The sequence below is a fragment of the Magnolia sinica genome, chromosome 2 (assembly GCF_029962835.1).
Source record: "Magnolia sinica isolate HGM2019 chromosome 2, MsV1, whole genome shotgun sequence".
In the NCBI taxonomy this organism is placed as follows: Eukaryota; Viridiplantae; Streptophyta; class Magnoliopsida; order Magnoliales; family Magnoliaceae; genus Magnolia; species Magnolia sinica.
The window spans coordinates 96,863,331-96,880,522 of record NC_080574.1 but is presented as its reverse complement, the minus strand read 5'-3'; positions in this window follow the sequence as shown (position 1 = coordinate 96,880,522).

Below are 17,192 nucleotides of genomic sequence, written 5' to 3'. Positions count from 1 at the left end.
GGTATAATAAGATCAGCAGCATTATAGTGAATGACATCCGATTTGAAGATAAAGATAAAATTTCGAAAGAGGCAATCAATTTCTTTAGCAGTCTTCTTTGAGGTGAAGGCTAGGAAAGGCCCAAGCTGGATCAACTTCATGTAGATAGCCTATCCGAAGAAGACACTAAAGTCCATGAGTCCCCATTTACGTTGGAAGAGGTGAAAGGAGTAGTGGAAGCTTTGGGAGGAGACAAGGCCCCCGGGTCAGATGGGTTTCCGATAGTATTCTTCCAAATGTTCTAGGAAGACTTGCAAGGGGATATAATGGAATTCTTTAAATAATTCTATGAAAGAGAGAGGATTTCAAAGGATCTCGGGGCCTCTTTTATAGCATTAATCCCAAAGTCTCCGAGTGCGAAATCCATTAAAGGCTGTAGGCTGATTAGTTTACTTGGAAGAGCGTATAAGATCCTGGCTAAAGTATTGATGTCTCAATCAAAAGAGGTGATAGGGAAGATCATTTCCAGAAATCAAAGTGTGTTCATTCCGGGAAGGCAAATTATTGATAGCGCCCTCATCATGTATGAATGCTTGGACTCCAGCCATAAATCTAAATCAAAGGGTCTTTTATGCAAGCTTGATCTAGAAAAGGCATATGATCACATTGATTGGGGCTTTCTTCAGTACATGCTACTGCGAATGGGTTTTAGAGACAAATGGAGAGGGTGGATTGGTGAATGCGTGGGCTCCACCTACTTCTCTATATTACTTAATGGATCCCCTAAAGGCTTCTTCAAAAGTTACAAGGGGTTGTGTCAAGGCAATCTGTTGTCCCTGTTCCTTTTTCTAATAATCAGGGATGCTCTTTCCAAAATGATGAATAAAGGTCAAGAAGAAGGCATCATGAGTGGTTTCAGAGTTGAAGGTATGGACACACTGATATCTCACATCCAATTTGCAGATGATACATTGTTATTCAATGAAGCTAATCAGGAACATGTGAGTAATTTGCAAACAATGATCCAATGTTTCGAGGCAGTTTCAGGTCTCAGAGTTAATATGGAAGAGTCTAAAATGTTTGGGGTGAATATGGAGGAAGAAGATATAAGGAAATTTGCCGAATTATTTGATTTCTCAATGGGCCATTTCCCAACCACATTCATTGGTCTTCCACTGTGTATTGGGAAGCCCCCAAAGTCCTTATGGGACAAAGTCATAGACAGGTTCAAGATGTACCTTGCTAGATGGAAATGCAGATTCTTATCTCTAGGCTAACATTTAACTCTCATTAAGGCGGCACTATCGAATCTTCCTCTTTATTTCATGTCTTTATTCAAATGCCCGGCTTTGATTTTGGCAACTTTAGAAAAAATTAAGACGTGACTTCTCATGGCACGGGAAGGAAGAGAAGAAGAAATTTCATCCGGTTGAATGGAAGGAGGTTTGTAAGCATATTCAAGAAGGTGGAGCAAGTGTAAAAGAGCGCAAGATAATGAATCGGGCCCTCTTAGGGAAGTGGACTTGGAGGCTAGGGACTAAAAAGGGGAGTCTTTGGGACATGATTGTCAAGATTAAATACGGGAGCTCGGAGGGAGGTTGGTGGACCAAGGATTCTTTGAATTATAAGGCATCAGCTCTTTGGAGAGGTGTCTATCCATAAAAAAGGAGGTCCTCAAAGGTATTGGATTTGATATGGGGAAGGGAGATAACATTCGTTTTTGGTAAGACATACGGGTGAGAGATTTAGCTTTGAAAGAGAATTTCTCGAACATATTCCACCTCACCCCAAATCAAGTCATAATAGTAGATAGGTGCTACTGCGTTCTCAGGGGTAAAGTCGAGTGGAACCTGGTGTGTAGAAGAAATCTTCAAGATTGGGAGATTGAAGAATATGTGGCCCTCCTTGATCGTATTTACAATAGTAAGACAGATCAGTTTAGCGCAGACAGATTAGTTTGGAGATTCGACAAATCTAGTATGTCATGCCTCGAACTCGAAAATAGGGCTCACAAAATTTTTAATCGCCAAATCTGGCACTGACAGCCTCCGTAGTATCCCATTCTCGGCTCCCACCGCCCATACTCCAGATTCCAATCCTTGGATCCTACAAGGAAGATTTTTAGTGTAAAATTTTTTTGTAAAAGAGCATAACCACAAGTGTACCCAAATCACAAGAGCAACATCATCATCACATATCCACTAATATAAATAATTAATTACAATGCTGAAAGGAAATGCACATATATAATAAAATCTCCACAAAGCTCGGCCACACATTCCTGCCTCAGCGCTACTACGACCTAACATCGCCTACACACAACAGTCGTGCATAAGCTTACAAGAAGCTTAGAGTGTGGTGTATGTGTGTGTAATGCATGTGTCAAGCATTAAATATCAGAGTAAGTGGAAATACTAGCAAATCCATAAATACCATCAGACTTATCCAAACTATGCGATGCAAAGACATAATAAGGCAGTTCATATACTGAGGAAATAGTGTAATATGCAAATTCTGACAAGTCCATGAATACCGCCAGCCGTATCTAAGCCATGCAATGCAAAAACATAGTAAACTAAACATCATATGCAGAGGATGAAATGTAGTATGTAATGCAAAAGAGATGATAAAGCTAGAGTGTATAGTCGGAATGATAGTACGTGGTATCACAAGCTGTGGAGTTCATCACAAAGGACTTATATCCAAACTAGACTCATACCTAAATTTGGATAGTTAGACTCAACGTGGTAAACTCCTGATCTTAGGTTGGTTGTGTACCCAACCGAAATCACGGCCATTGCGAAGGTGCACGTAATGATCTAATTGCGCACCATCAGCCCGAGTGGATAGTGAATGAATGAATGAATGAGTCAAATGTTGAGTATGCAATTCTTACTCAGTAAGTCCACATGTTAGTATGGCTCATCTCTGGGATATCACCGGGGTCTAGTACACTCCACAATGGTTGTCGCCTCCCTAGCCACACAACCAACGAGTGAAAAAGTGCTCACTATCTGCCTAGCCATTAGTCTGGCAATACCTACCTAGCTCGTCGATAGTGGACCCATTTATGAGCTGGTCAAACTCAGCCTAGCTTACAGCCCCCTCACTTAGACGGATAAGGCCACACCCTCACCCAACCGACCATGACACATTGGGAGATGCCGCCTACTGGTATTTGACATTCAGGTGCTCATGTATCTACTCAGTCTAGACGTTGGATTATCCCCTGGTACCAAGAGGATTCTGGGACTTTCACCCAAGGACATCTAAAGCACCCACAGTCCTAGAACCAAATATTTTCGATATCCCATCTGGTCATCCACGATGTGCCTATGGAGGCCACAATCCTGATATCGTTAGGGCGCCAAGTGATCATGTCACACAAATGTAAGATGCATGAGTCATACCATCTAGTCATACATCAAACCTATGTATACCGCGCGATCATGTGGGGCAACTCGGTCTCTTAAGGAGTCCCCTAAATAACTCAACCCAACAGCAATGCTATGATCAACCATTCCTCACAACAAGCATACAAATGATGCGTATGGACATGTAGCATGATGTAATACTAAGCATGATCTCAGTGTGTCCTTCTAGACTAAGTATACTAGCATAATTATCAAATATAATAGGCGATGACAGATCTTAACCGGTATGTCACTTACGAGAGTAGGGGCTGAACGATACTCCCTATTAGACATGTAGAAGTCTATATGAAATAGTCCATGATAAACTATCTTATTCAAGGTACTAACATATCATATATCCTAAGGGGGGGTCCATAAAAGGATGGTGGATCTAACCCATGCATCGAGATAGGCTCTGCATAGTGGATATACTAAATCCGGTACCACATATTCTTCGATCTACTGCAAGAGGCGATGGTGTACTAATGTCAAGGATAGGCCTCACACTTGTCCTAAAGAAGTAAATGGATGGTGTGGATGATATAGACGTGACACCGAGGTCCTAACAACTGGATACAAGGATAAGATATGTCGCATGGGGCGAGTCAAGTGGGTGTACAACAAGGTGAGTTAAGAGGGTGAATCTATGCACAACAAATGGGCTCCCTCACCCTCTCTATCATGTAATAAGTTAGGCTTTCCTATAGGGAGCCTAATACGTACACAATGTGTCTTGGTGGAGTTCCTATACTTACGACTATGTGTCCTTTTAAACGGATTTGGGTAGCCCGCTATACATCTAAGTGGGCCTTGGGTATGGTTACTAAACTTGGGCAAAACATGAATCTAAGTGGCCCACATTTCCTATGAAAGGCTTGGTGTGAATACAAGGTGGGCTTTAAGGTTTGGGTAGTACTACAGGGCATGGTAGAAAATACTATTATCAAATGGGGCCCAACGGTTTGAGTTAGCCCAATGGGTATTACTAACATAAGTGGGGGTGGAAATGGGTTTAACTACGAGTCCTAGGGAAGTTTACAATAGTGGACATTTAACCACTATTGCCCTATAGTGCGGTCCATTTGGGATTGGAAGTCAAAAATTACTATGGGGCCCTCGGCCCTCTAAGTATTTAGAAAGACGGATGGGCCGCGTGTGTATCACAAACATCATGGTGGGTCTCACACATCGCAATTGAGCCTCAAACATACAATAGGCCTCCTATATATAATGAGCCTCAAACACACAATGGGCCTCACATGCATCACATTGGGCCTCATACACGAGCCGCATATACATCATAATGGACCCCCTACACGAGATGCATATATATCACAATGGGCCTCATACACGGGCCGAATATACATCACAATGGGCCTCATACACAGGCCACATATACATCACAATGGGCCCCCTACATGGGCCGCATATGTGTGTGTGTGTGTGTGTGTATCACAATGGACCTCATAAAACAGCCCATGGCCTAGGAAAAATGGGTGGATAGTGTGTCTAACACATACATCAAAGTGGGCCTCATGGGGCAGCCCACGACCCGAAAAAAAGGGGCAACCGGTGTGCATATAACCCATTCATCATGGTGGGCCTCATGGGGCAGCCCATGGCCCAGAGAAAAGGATGAACATCCTGTATACAACACACATATCATGGTGGGCTTGCCTAAGGCAGCCCATGATTGGGGCACATATGTAGGGTGGGCCTCTCAAGACAATGGGGCCCATGGCCCTAAGAAAATAAATGAACGATGTGTGTATAATACACACATCATAATTGGGCCTGGGACTTAAAATCAATTCAATCTATGGCTTGTGTGGGCCACACTATGCACAACAGTTGAGAGGTTTACTCTCCAATAAAACATTCATAATCATTTGTTGGGCCACCGAGGCATGGTTCATGATTTCGGCCCATCCATTATGTGTGGCCCACTTGGTTAAGGGATCAGACCAATTTCAGATGCATCCAAATCTCAGATGGACCCTAGCAAGAGCTTTTATATGACTAAGCATGTCTTCACATGATTAAGATGGTATGGGGCACCAGAGTTCCGTTTACGGCTAATTTTTGGGGACATTCCATTCCAAAAGGGGACCCATCAAATGCATGGTGTAGATGCTCCACATACATCATGGTGGGCCTATGGTGAGACCCACTGTCTTTGCTACATCCAACAGCAGGATGTTACAGCGTCCTCTGGACGCTAGACATTTAATAGCAAGGGGCGTCTAGCCCCTCTGTTATATATATATATATATATATATATATATATATAATTTTTTGATCATTTTTCATAGGTGGGGCCCACATTAGGACGATCTACTTTATCTGTCGGGTTCTCTGCCTCATGATAGGTCCAATGAGCCCAATATTCGATATGTTTTGATGCATAGAAACATCACAGCGGGCCCTAACAATTTATCACTATTAAAATAATCTTTTTGATGGTGCGGCCCACCAGATATTTGGATTGGCTTCATTTTTCATCTCAACGCCTAAAATGAGCTGGGGAATTGGATGGACAGTATGGATATGAAACACATACATCTGGTGGGTCCACACGTGTGGCCCACCGGCATTACATCAAGCTAGTATTCGTGCTTGCCCCTCCAGTAGCGCCTGTTGTTAGACGGTAAAGATACAACACATAAATCATGGGTGGGATCCTCGTCCCATGCACGGACAGCATGAATGAAACATACATCAAGGTGGGTCCATGTGTACATGGCCCACCTGAGTTGGATCAAGCAGGTATTTGTATTTCAGTTGCATCCAGACCTGGACGGTCTAGACAACAGCCACTCTAGCTAGTCACGGTCCACTTGGCCCTATGGCCTCTCTGTTTTGGAGGGATGGTATGGATACATACATCCATTTAGGTGGGGTCCACATTAGTGTGGCCCACTAGCCTCTTGAATCAAGGCTGATATTTGTGCCATCCATTCCACCTGGGCCTGTTTGGCCATTCGGCCATGCAGGCCCATGTAGACCAGTAATGGTGGGCCGGTCCAGACGTTCAATAACTGGATAGAAGAGCGTTCGTTTTGGGGATAGCATAGATGCAAATATATTCATCAAGGCGGTCCATCATACAAGGGAAAGAGAGAGAGAGAGAGAGAGAGAGAGAGAGAGAGAGAGAGAGAGAGGGAATCATGTGGTGGAGGGACCTCTGCCACTATGAGCTCCCTTGCCATACAATACATACATCAAGATGGGTCCCAACGACATGTGGGCTCTCCAATAAAATCAACGGTGGAGATCCCTTTTCCACCAAAAATGTTAAGTCTAGATGGCCTTCTCTCAATGGGAAAATAAACATCATGATGGGGTCTATGGAGAATGGCCCCATCATGGGATGAACATATGAATCATGGTGGGCCATCGGCCACACCTAGGGTCCAAAGTGAGATCCATACCATCAATCGGTAGGCCCCACTTGGCCCATCATCAAAATACAAATCTAATCCTACAAAACACCCACCGATTGCTAATCTTCTAGGCTCCTTGGAATGCTAAGCTCCATAGCTTCAACTTTGATGGAGGATGATGAAGATTAAAGGGTGGAAATGAGTGTTTAGGAGTAGGGAATGGTCCACACACTTAGCTCTTTTCTCCTTGGGAAGCTTGGACGTCCACACCCCTGTTGGTTGCTTAGGATGGGTGGAGAAAGAGAGAGGGAGGTGGTTATAAGAGTGATGGGTATGAGTGATGGGTGTGAGTGACGTAAGGGTTAACTTAGGTAGTTTGCTTGACTTGGGGAAAAAGAAAGCATGGGCTAGAGATGGGATGTGTACTTGATTGATTGATTGATTGATGTGATGGATTAGGTAGAGATTCTCTCAAGAGTCACAATGTACGGCATTTTCCTTGAAATAAATGCGAGCCCATAACTTCTGGCCTGGGTATTGCATCGGTGCGCAAGACGTGGCGTTGGAACCGCAGCGACAACACGATCACAATGGTACAAGTCTAGGGTCTAGTCGACTCAAATCTATGGGATATGACTTAAGGTCGGACGCAAACCCCGATTATACGTTGCGGGTTGCGGGAATTCGACAGGGAGGATCGCAAGGGTCTAAGGAACGGTACGAACTAAGATACGGGCCTTACACAGTAAATTCTTGGTTAAGTCTCTATACAATCTTATGGGCAGCGATCCTTCCTCCAAAGAAGAGCCATTGATATACCAAGTTTGGAATTACCCAATCCCACCAAAGATTGCAACCTTTGGATGGCTAGTTGGAAAGAAGAAAGTTCTCACGGTCGACAATTTGAGAAAAATGGGGATGATAATTATAAACGTATGCCTATGTTGCATGGCAGACAAAGAATCAATAAATCATCTTTTTGTTCACTAGTCCTTTATTAACCAAATCTGGCTAGAAATTTTGACTCCCTTCGGTATCAATTGGACTTTCTCTGATTCGGCAGGACGAATTCTTAAGGCTTGGCATGGGTTTTGATTGGGTAAACATAGGATGGTGTTATGGAGATTGGCTCTTCTAGCTGTGTGGTGGTCCGCGTGGGAAGAAAAGAATGGGAGATGCTTCAGGGGTATTTCCAACTTAGTGGATTCCATTGTTCTTAGAGTGAAACAATTTATGGTAGGGTGGGCTTCAATTTTAGGTAATCTTAAGGGTTGTAACTTTCATTTTCTTGGAGCATAGTTTGGTCTGCGTTCTCCTTTTTAGCCTTCTAATATAAGTTTTATGATCTTTCGAAAAACTCAGATTTCTTAAAGCTCGAAAACTTTTGCCAATCCAAGTGAGAATATGACATGAGAAATTATTGTATCCGAGGTCAAGAGCAAAAAACTCAGATTTCTTAAAGCTCAAAAACTTTTGCCAATCCAAGTGAGAATATGACCTGCAAAATTGTTGTATCCAAGGTCAAGAGTCTCCAAACTAGTACAATTCTTCAAAGATGAAGGGATTTTTCCCACTAAGTTATTGTTACTCATGTGCATTGTTTGGAGTCTACGTAACCCACCCAAAGACTCGGGTATTCCTCCTGATAACCTATTCTTGCTCAAATAAAGTGCCTCAAGTGCTATGCAATTACCCAAACTCAATCGAATGATACCACCAATATTGTTTTGGGAAAGGTCAAGGATAATCATGGAATTCATTCCTGAAATTATGGTTTACACCGCTGATACTGAAGAATAAATCTGAGTTAAGGTCCTAAGGAGGGTGAATAGAACTTTTCAATTATTTTTACCTATTTAAAGTCATGATTGCCTAACTTAAATAATCATTCAATTTTAACCAAGTTAGGCAAAATAACTCTAATGGCTTCCAAGCCAATTAGAGGTTCCAATCACAAAGGCTATAATAGATATGCAGAATATAACAACTAGCCTGGTGTTGTGAGCTTGTGTGTGGAATGTGTTACCTATCAATCCATAGCATTCATTTAATCATGTATGAGAAGATAAAACATTCAAGCATATATAAGCATGATTAAACAGATGCACAAATGATAATTCCAAATATAAGCATTAATAGTGGTTCGGCTACGTGCCTACTCCACTCCTAATATCCACACTCAATCCCAGAGTACACCGGATTTCACTATCAATGGTTTTAAAATAGGCTCACCATTAACCTTTGCAGTCCTACACTAAAGACACAATTTATACTCTCCGCAAGAAAAATTGTCCTGCACCTACAACCCATGTTTAGGCCCACCGGCCAAGGACCCACACTGGGCACCTACCGTTTAGGCCCACCAGCCAAGGTCCCACACAAGGCACCTATGTTTAGGCACAATGACCAAGGTCCCACACAAGGAACCTACATTTAGGCCCACCGGCCAAGGTCCTATACAAGGAACCTAAACGAGTTTATTGATAGCAAACTCTTAGCCTTAATCCTACATAAGGAAAGAGACTAAACTTTGAACTCTTAATTATGACACTTGTCAGATAGAGTTCTCTTTTATAGCTCGTCTTAGGATACTTGATTTTTCCACTCTCGTGCTTGAATCAGCTTCCCGGTGCTCCCCCGATTGCGTCGCTTGGATTTACCTGTTAGGTTTGGCTTCACGATCAAAAACCTTACATAAGATGTACCTATAAAGATGACCAAGGTTATGGGAGTTGGTTAAATCTCCTATCTAGGATAATGAGTAGATTTCCTAAGGGATTCAACCTATGGATGCTCTAGGGTATCAAAAGACAAAAGGTTTTTCTATTGGTTTGGCTTTTGTACTTTAGAGAAGGCATGAGTTCATGTTCTTCCTTAATGGGAGTTTCAAATGCTCATAGGAGTGAAAGATCATAATGAAGAGAACATGAAACTCATATAAATAGAGTCTAAATGGGCTAGGATAAGCTTAGGATACATTAGAAACTCTATAGTGCCTATTTTCACTAATTTTACAAGTTTTACAAGCCGCTTTTATAGATAAAAAGTTCCAACAAATAAAAAATGGCTAATTTACTATGCTATCGAAGCCATCTTCGATATCACTGAACTTGATTCGGCGGTACCAAAATATCTATCGGTAGTACCTAATAAATTCTCCAATTTGCTGTCTAAAAATAGTCCCTTTCGGTAGCACCAAACATTGTTCGTCAGTGGCAGTCGGTGTCACCGAAATATCCAGTCGGTGATACCGATTTAACATTATAAGCTTGCTCGACTGTTTTAAGCCCCTTGGTAACACCAAAGGTGCTATTCGGTGGCACCTTCATCCTACCGAAGTGGACAGATTTTCCTGTTTTTCCTGTTTTGTCTAATAAATCTTTCACCAACTTGGGACTTGCTTAAGCCAAGGCTAAATGATAAAAACTATGAGTTTGAACTTGGCTTTGAATAAATGACCTAAGTAGGTTTTTCTATTTGGGTTAGGATCATCTATTTGTAAGGTTTAAGATCGTATAAGTGGTTCTTTGTCTTCAATGTTGTTTGATGCTTCTAATCCAGTTACATTGTCGATCTTCACTTGCCAAGAACTCATCCGACTACAAGACACAACTAGTCACATGATTGAAATAAGTATGCAATGTTGGGTGGACTTACAATCTCCTCCTTTGTCAACTAAGTGACAAAAACAACCTAACCTACGACTGTGTCATGGTCCATACCAATGACATACCAAAACAATAAGAATTACATATCAAATATAGAAATTTACAACTCAAAACTTGATATGTAATACAAAGCCATGGTGCTCCCCCTAAGTATCTACCAAGAATAACTTGTAACAAGGGAAAAAACAATTTCTGCAAAAACAAACATTATTTTGTTGGGTAGGTTTCTTCTCCCCCTTTTTATCAGTTATCGGCAAAGAATTTACCAAAAAATAAACCAATAACATAGAAATAATAATCCAGAGGGAAAACAAGATAGATCATATAATGATATAAGTGTAAAGATCATCATCCAAACAAAGAAATATATCATCATAAGCAGCAAATCATATGTTAGATAGAAAAGATGACAATAAAGAGAGTATCTAACATGAGTAGAAAAGATAGTACCATAAATTCATCAAAAAATACTACTCTAAGATTGGGTAGAATAAACCACCATCCAAAAACTAACAAGCCCTTAAGGGCATAAATATCCAAAAAGAACATGTACTATGATTCAGCAATAATACTATGAAAATCATCTAGACGATTCACCCTCATACGAAGGGATATAAGAACAACGAGTCAGAAGCAATTCAGTGATGTGCTCCCCAGTATGTTAAAGAGCGTCATGACGCAGTTCAATCCCAGAGAGTCGATTTTCGCACTGCCGGAGGTGAGCTTCTATATTTGACTGTCCTTTAAGAAGTTGACGAACTAGATCATTTTGGCGAAGAAGACGCCCAGTGTTGACTGATAACGGACTTGGTGCAGGCACCGGGGTATGACAAGAGTCCCAGCCAGAGGCCTTGGGAGTGTCTTGAGCTTCTTCGCCGCTCCTACATTCCTAATTCTCCTCAAATGTAGTTATAAACACATTTAGTTGAATTAGAGTTTCCTTAGTAAAACACATGGCAGGATATACCGTATTATGCGCGATGGCAGACCAAGGAATTTTGAGAGTTTGTAGATAACACTTGGAAGGGAAGGCTAGCACCATGAACACCGTTGACAACTAGGATCAATGGTTTTAAGATAAGGGTCGGTAGGCATATTTCAATCCCCTGAAAGATGTCATACAGGATGTTTAGAACAAATGGAGAGATCATATCTCTAGAGACTTCACATGGGTATGCATTTGTACTTAGAATACTATGCAATACTCTAGTGGTTGAGTCCAAATGCAATGATGGGAGGAAGTTTCTTTTGTTCTGGGGGATTGTGGCACCATTACACAGTACTCAAGTTATTTCAGCCCAAACTCCAAGATGATTGAGAGAGCGATCAGTTGGGGGAGTTTGTGTTGCTCTGAGGTGCAATAGTTGACTCAGCATCAAAGGAGTGACCTCCTTGGTTTGGTTCATGAAGTTGATGCTGATGGATGGAGGATCATCATGAGTGTGATGACAAGAATTTAGGATTTGATAAATGAGGTCATACTTAACCTCTCCTCCAAAGTATAATAGATTATCCCACCCAATTGATCCTAGGTAGAGATTAATCCCATATGGTTCTATGAGTAGGGATCTGATCAGTCTATCAAAGATTGCTTTGTTTGACATAGCCATTTCAGTAGGATTGAAATAAGGAGAGGGACAAATGTTAATTCGTCTACTGGAGTGTTCTCCTTTTGCAGGAGCCTTGCCTTTTTCTTAAACCATTATTGTGTTGTTATCATATATTAGAAATATTAATGGAAGGGTTAACAGTATGCATATGAAGTTTCATATTTTTCATATATACGAAGAAAAGCAGATGAAATATTTCAGTAAGAATTAAGTTATGCATATGCAACTTTAGATAATCTAATCTTCAAAATGAAGTACCAACTATGACTCAATAAAACAAAAGGCTGGAGACATTTAATTTTCTTAGAAAATCAGTTATGGATGATTGATGTATCAATATACCAAAGTAAGTTTCCAGTTGTAAAATAAAAAATACATAAAATAAAGATAATCATGTTACACAGTTAATCTAAGAACATCAATCAGTATCTTCTTCAGGGCATGACAGATGTGCCGCAATCTATTCTACTGACTGTTGTAGTGAGTAGAGCTTTTCTTCCATTGACTTCATCATCTCACCAAGTTTTGATTGATCCTCCAAAAGTTGTATGAGAGCATTCTTCTGAGGAGTAGAAATTGTAGGAGCTGAAGTTGGTGAATGGGTATCTAGGCCTTCTTTAACCATATCATCTTCCTTCTCTGGAAGCTCTTCTTTTACCAAATATTGGAACATTAGTTTCAATCTCAGAAGGGAGATTCATTTTCCTGATACTATTCTAATTGATTTCTAGAGGTGATATGGATTCTCCTTCAAGCACCCTGAATCCACATTAATGGGCCAGCTTGCACAGTAAATGACTGAAAGGTATTTGTAAGACCTATATCCTAAACCATACCGTTCCTTAGACTCCTGCGGTCCTCCCTGTCGAATTCCAGTGACCGCGATCTATAATCGGCATTTGCGCACGATCCTGAGTCACATCCTATCAATCTGAGTTGGCCCGACCCGAGACTTGTACTCTTACGACCGCGCCGTCATTTCGGTTTCAACGCCGCATCTCCACGTCGATGTGATACCCAAGCCAAGAGATGTGAGCCCTCATTTATTTCGAGGAAAACGTCATGCAAGAGAATCTCTACCAAATGTCAAATCAATCCCATCAATCAGTCAAGTACAACATCCATCTCTCTCTCTCACCCAAAGTCAAAGCAACCCATACCTAGTCAAGTACACCCATCACTCACCCATCACACCCATCCCTCTCACTCTTACATCACTTCTCTCTCTCTTTCTCAAACCATTTTCTCAAGCAACCCATGGGAGTCAACGCCCAAGCTTCCCATGAAGGAGCTATGGTGCGACCCACTTTCTACCCCCCTCATCTCCCATCCTAGCTCTTCAATCTCCATCATCCTCCATCAAAGTTGAAGCCTAGGAGCTAAGGAGTCCATGAAGCCTAGAAGAAGCGGAATTGGTGGGTGTTCGTAGCATTAGGTTTTGATTTTGATGTAACACCCACTTGTGATGGGACTCATTTTGATGTATGTGTTGTAGATCCTAGGGAGGGCCTATAGTACTGGGGGCCCTTCATCATCACGCCATCTCTCTCTCTCTCATTTCCTTGCATGATGGCCCACCTGAGAAGTGTGTGATGTCGACACCGTCCAATGGCTGGACATGAGACCCACATGATGCGAGTGTTTTATCCATGCTATTCGTCCAGCCACTTGGCTGTCCGTGTAGGCAGGCCTAGACGGGAGGGAGGATACAAATATTTGCTTGTATTCCATGCTGGTGGGCCACCACGTGGACCCACCTTGTTGTATCTGTATATCCCCACCATCCAGTAGGGACGGTGGATCATCCAGATCGTCCAGATCATGGGGCCTACCATGATATATGTATTTTTATTCCACGCCATCCAACCACGTGGACGTGGACCCCATAGTGATGTATGTGTATGATCCACGTTGTCCGTCCATACATGGGGCATGGGACCCATGATATATGTGTTGCATCTTCACCATCCAATAGCAGGCACTGCTGGAGGGGCAGATACAAATATCTGCTTGACCTAATGCTAGTGGGTCACCGCATGGCCCCGCCTTGATTTATATGTTGTATCTACAACCGTCCAACAGATTGGGACATGGACCCCACTTAGACACCATAGGTTTTATCCTCACTATCCATTTGAGGACGGTGGAAACCACCCTAATGTAATGTTTTATTCATACCTCCCTGGGACGGTGGGACTGTCTGCACGTGTAGCATCCTACCGTCAAGCAAGGGATGTGGGATCCACCGTGTTGTGCATGTTTCATCCTCACCGTCCATAGGATGGTGGGATCCACAATGATGTAAGTGTTATATCTTCGACGGTGGGATCAACAATGATGTATGTATTTAATCCCTACCATCCGACTAATGGACATAGGATCCACCAGATACATCGCTAATGTACTGATGTCAACAAGCTTTGTGGGTCCTACCAAATGTATATCTGATTTATTGACGTCAGCAAGTTCTGTGGGTCTGATACGAGGTATGTGTTATGCTCACACCATCCATCCACGGTGGGAGCCCACCTTAATGTATGTATTCCATATCTACACCATCCATTGCTAGACAGTGCTATGTGCGGCCTGCCCATGATGTATGTTTTAGCCACGCTGTCCAGTTCGGTGGATGTGTGGCACACTTGATGCACGTGTTGAACATCCATGTTGTTCATCTAGTGGGCCCATTTGGAAGGTGCAGGCCCACCTTGATGCAATTACGGCCCATTTGATGAGGCCCGATGTGATATATATCGGCCCATTGATGCGGCCCACTTGATGTATATGAGGCTCATAGGTGCGGCCCAGTTGATGTTTATGAGACCCATTGGTGTGGCCCGTTAATGCGGCCCACTTGATGTTTATGAGGCCCATTGGTGCGACCCGTTGATGCAGCCCACTTGATGTTTATGAGGCCCATTGGTGTGGCTCGTTGATGCGGCCCACTTGATGTATACGAGGCCTATTAGTGCGGCCCGTTGATGCGGCCCACTTGATGTTTATGAGGCCCATTGTGTGGCCCATTGATGTGGCCCACTTGATGTTTATGAGACCCATTGGTGCAGCCCGTTGATGCGGCCCACTTGATATATATAAGGCCCATATGATGAGGCGTGATGTGTTGTATATGAAGCCCATGTGATGCAGCCCATTATGATATGTGAGGCCCATATGGTGAGGCCCATATACTAAGGTCCATTATGATTGTATCAGGCCCGTTGAGATTGTATGTGGCCCATTATGTTATATATAAGGCCCTTGTGTGAGGCCATGGGCCCACTATATATTTGGCCCTATAAAGGCCACTCCTTAGGAGCAATGTTGGTTAAATGTCCACATTGATGGACAATGATGGTTAAATGTCCACATTCTGACCTTCCCTTAGGCCCTTTGTTAGGCCAATTATTGGGGCTGATTATTGAGGCCGATTGTTGATGCCAATTATTGATGTCGGTTATTGATACCGATTATGAGTATGTGACAACATAGCATCATCATACAAGCCCATACTCATGATCTGCATGTTTGTTATGAGATGTGGATGAGTATTGCATATTTCATAGGGCAAGTTGTTTGTGGGACTCTCTAATAGGTGGAGTCATCCCACAGGAGCGCACGGTATGCGCAGGATTGATGCATGATTGGACTATGTGACTCATGCATCTCACATTTTGAGATATGACTAATGTACGCCCTAGTGACATCAGGGTCATGGCCTCCACAAGCATATCGTGGAAGGCCAGATGGGACACTAGAAATCTTTTTCTACATTAGGTATCATAAATGTCCCTGAGTGAAAGTCCCTAAACCTTCGTGGCCAAGAGACGCTTCAACATCTAGACCGAGTGAATACATGAGTGCCCGAGTGCCGAATACCAGTAGGCCGCGTCTCCCACTGTGTTATGGTCAGTTGGAAGGGGGTGTGGCCTTACCAGCTAGAGGGTAGGAGGCATAGTTAGGCTGAGTTTGACCAGCTCGTAAATGGGTTCGCTATCGATGTGCCGGGTAGATATTGGCTGATTACTGGTCAAGCGGATAGTGAGGTCTCTTCCACTTACATGGTTGCGTGTCTAATGGGCGATGATCGTATGTAGAGTGTACTAGACCCCGGTGATGATCCCAAAGATGTACAGTACTGATTTGTGGACTTATTGAGCAGGAGATGCATACTCGGCATTTTACTCATTCATTCATTCATTCGCTATCCACTCGGGCTGGTGGTGCGCAACTAATTGATATGTGTACCTTCGTAATGGCCAGGATTTCGGTTAGGGCACACGACCAACCTGAGGATAGGAGTTTACAATATTGAGTTTATCTATCTAAATTTAGGTATGTGACTGGTTTGGATAAAAGTCCCTTATGATGGACCCCATAGCCTGCGATATTACGTAATATCATCCCGACTTCACACTCCAGCTTGGTCATTTCATTCACACCACATATTGCATTACATCCGCGGTATATGATATTCTGGGTTGCTACGTTTCTGCATTCATATGTCCTAAATGAGTTTGACGACATTCTTCGACTCGTCAGGATTTGCATATTGCATTGTATCCTTAGTATATGATATTTGGTTTACTATGTCTCCGCATTGCATAACTGATTTACATTGCTTCCTCAATATATGATATTAGCTTATTACATTTTGCATCACATAGCCTGGATAAAGCTAATGGTATTATGGACTTAATAGCATGTTTCCACATTGCTCTGATATTGTATACTTGGCACTTACCTTGCACATACACTTACACCACCCTCTAAGTTTTTTATAAGCTTATGCATGATAAATGCGTGTAGGTGGCATTAGGCCGCAGCAGCATTAAGCTTGGAGCGTGCAGCAGTCTTTTGGAGCTTTGATTTTCGATATATATATATATATATATATATATATTTCCCTTTCAGCACTGTAATCAACTGTTTATATTAGTGGATATGTGATAATGATGTTGCCTTTATGATTTTGGTAAACTTGTGGTTATGCTTCTTATGATATAAATGTACATACCGAAAATCCTCCTTGTAGGGCCCCAGGATTGGAACCTGGAGTATGGGTTCCGGGAACCGAGAATGGGGCACTACGGAGGCTGTTGGCGCTGGATTCGGTGATCGAGAATTTTGTAAGTCCGGTTT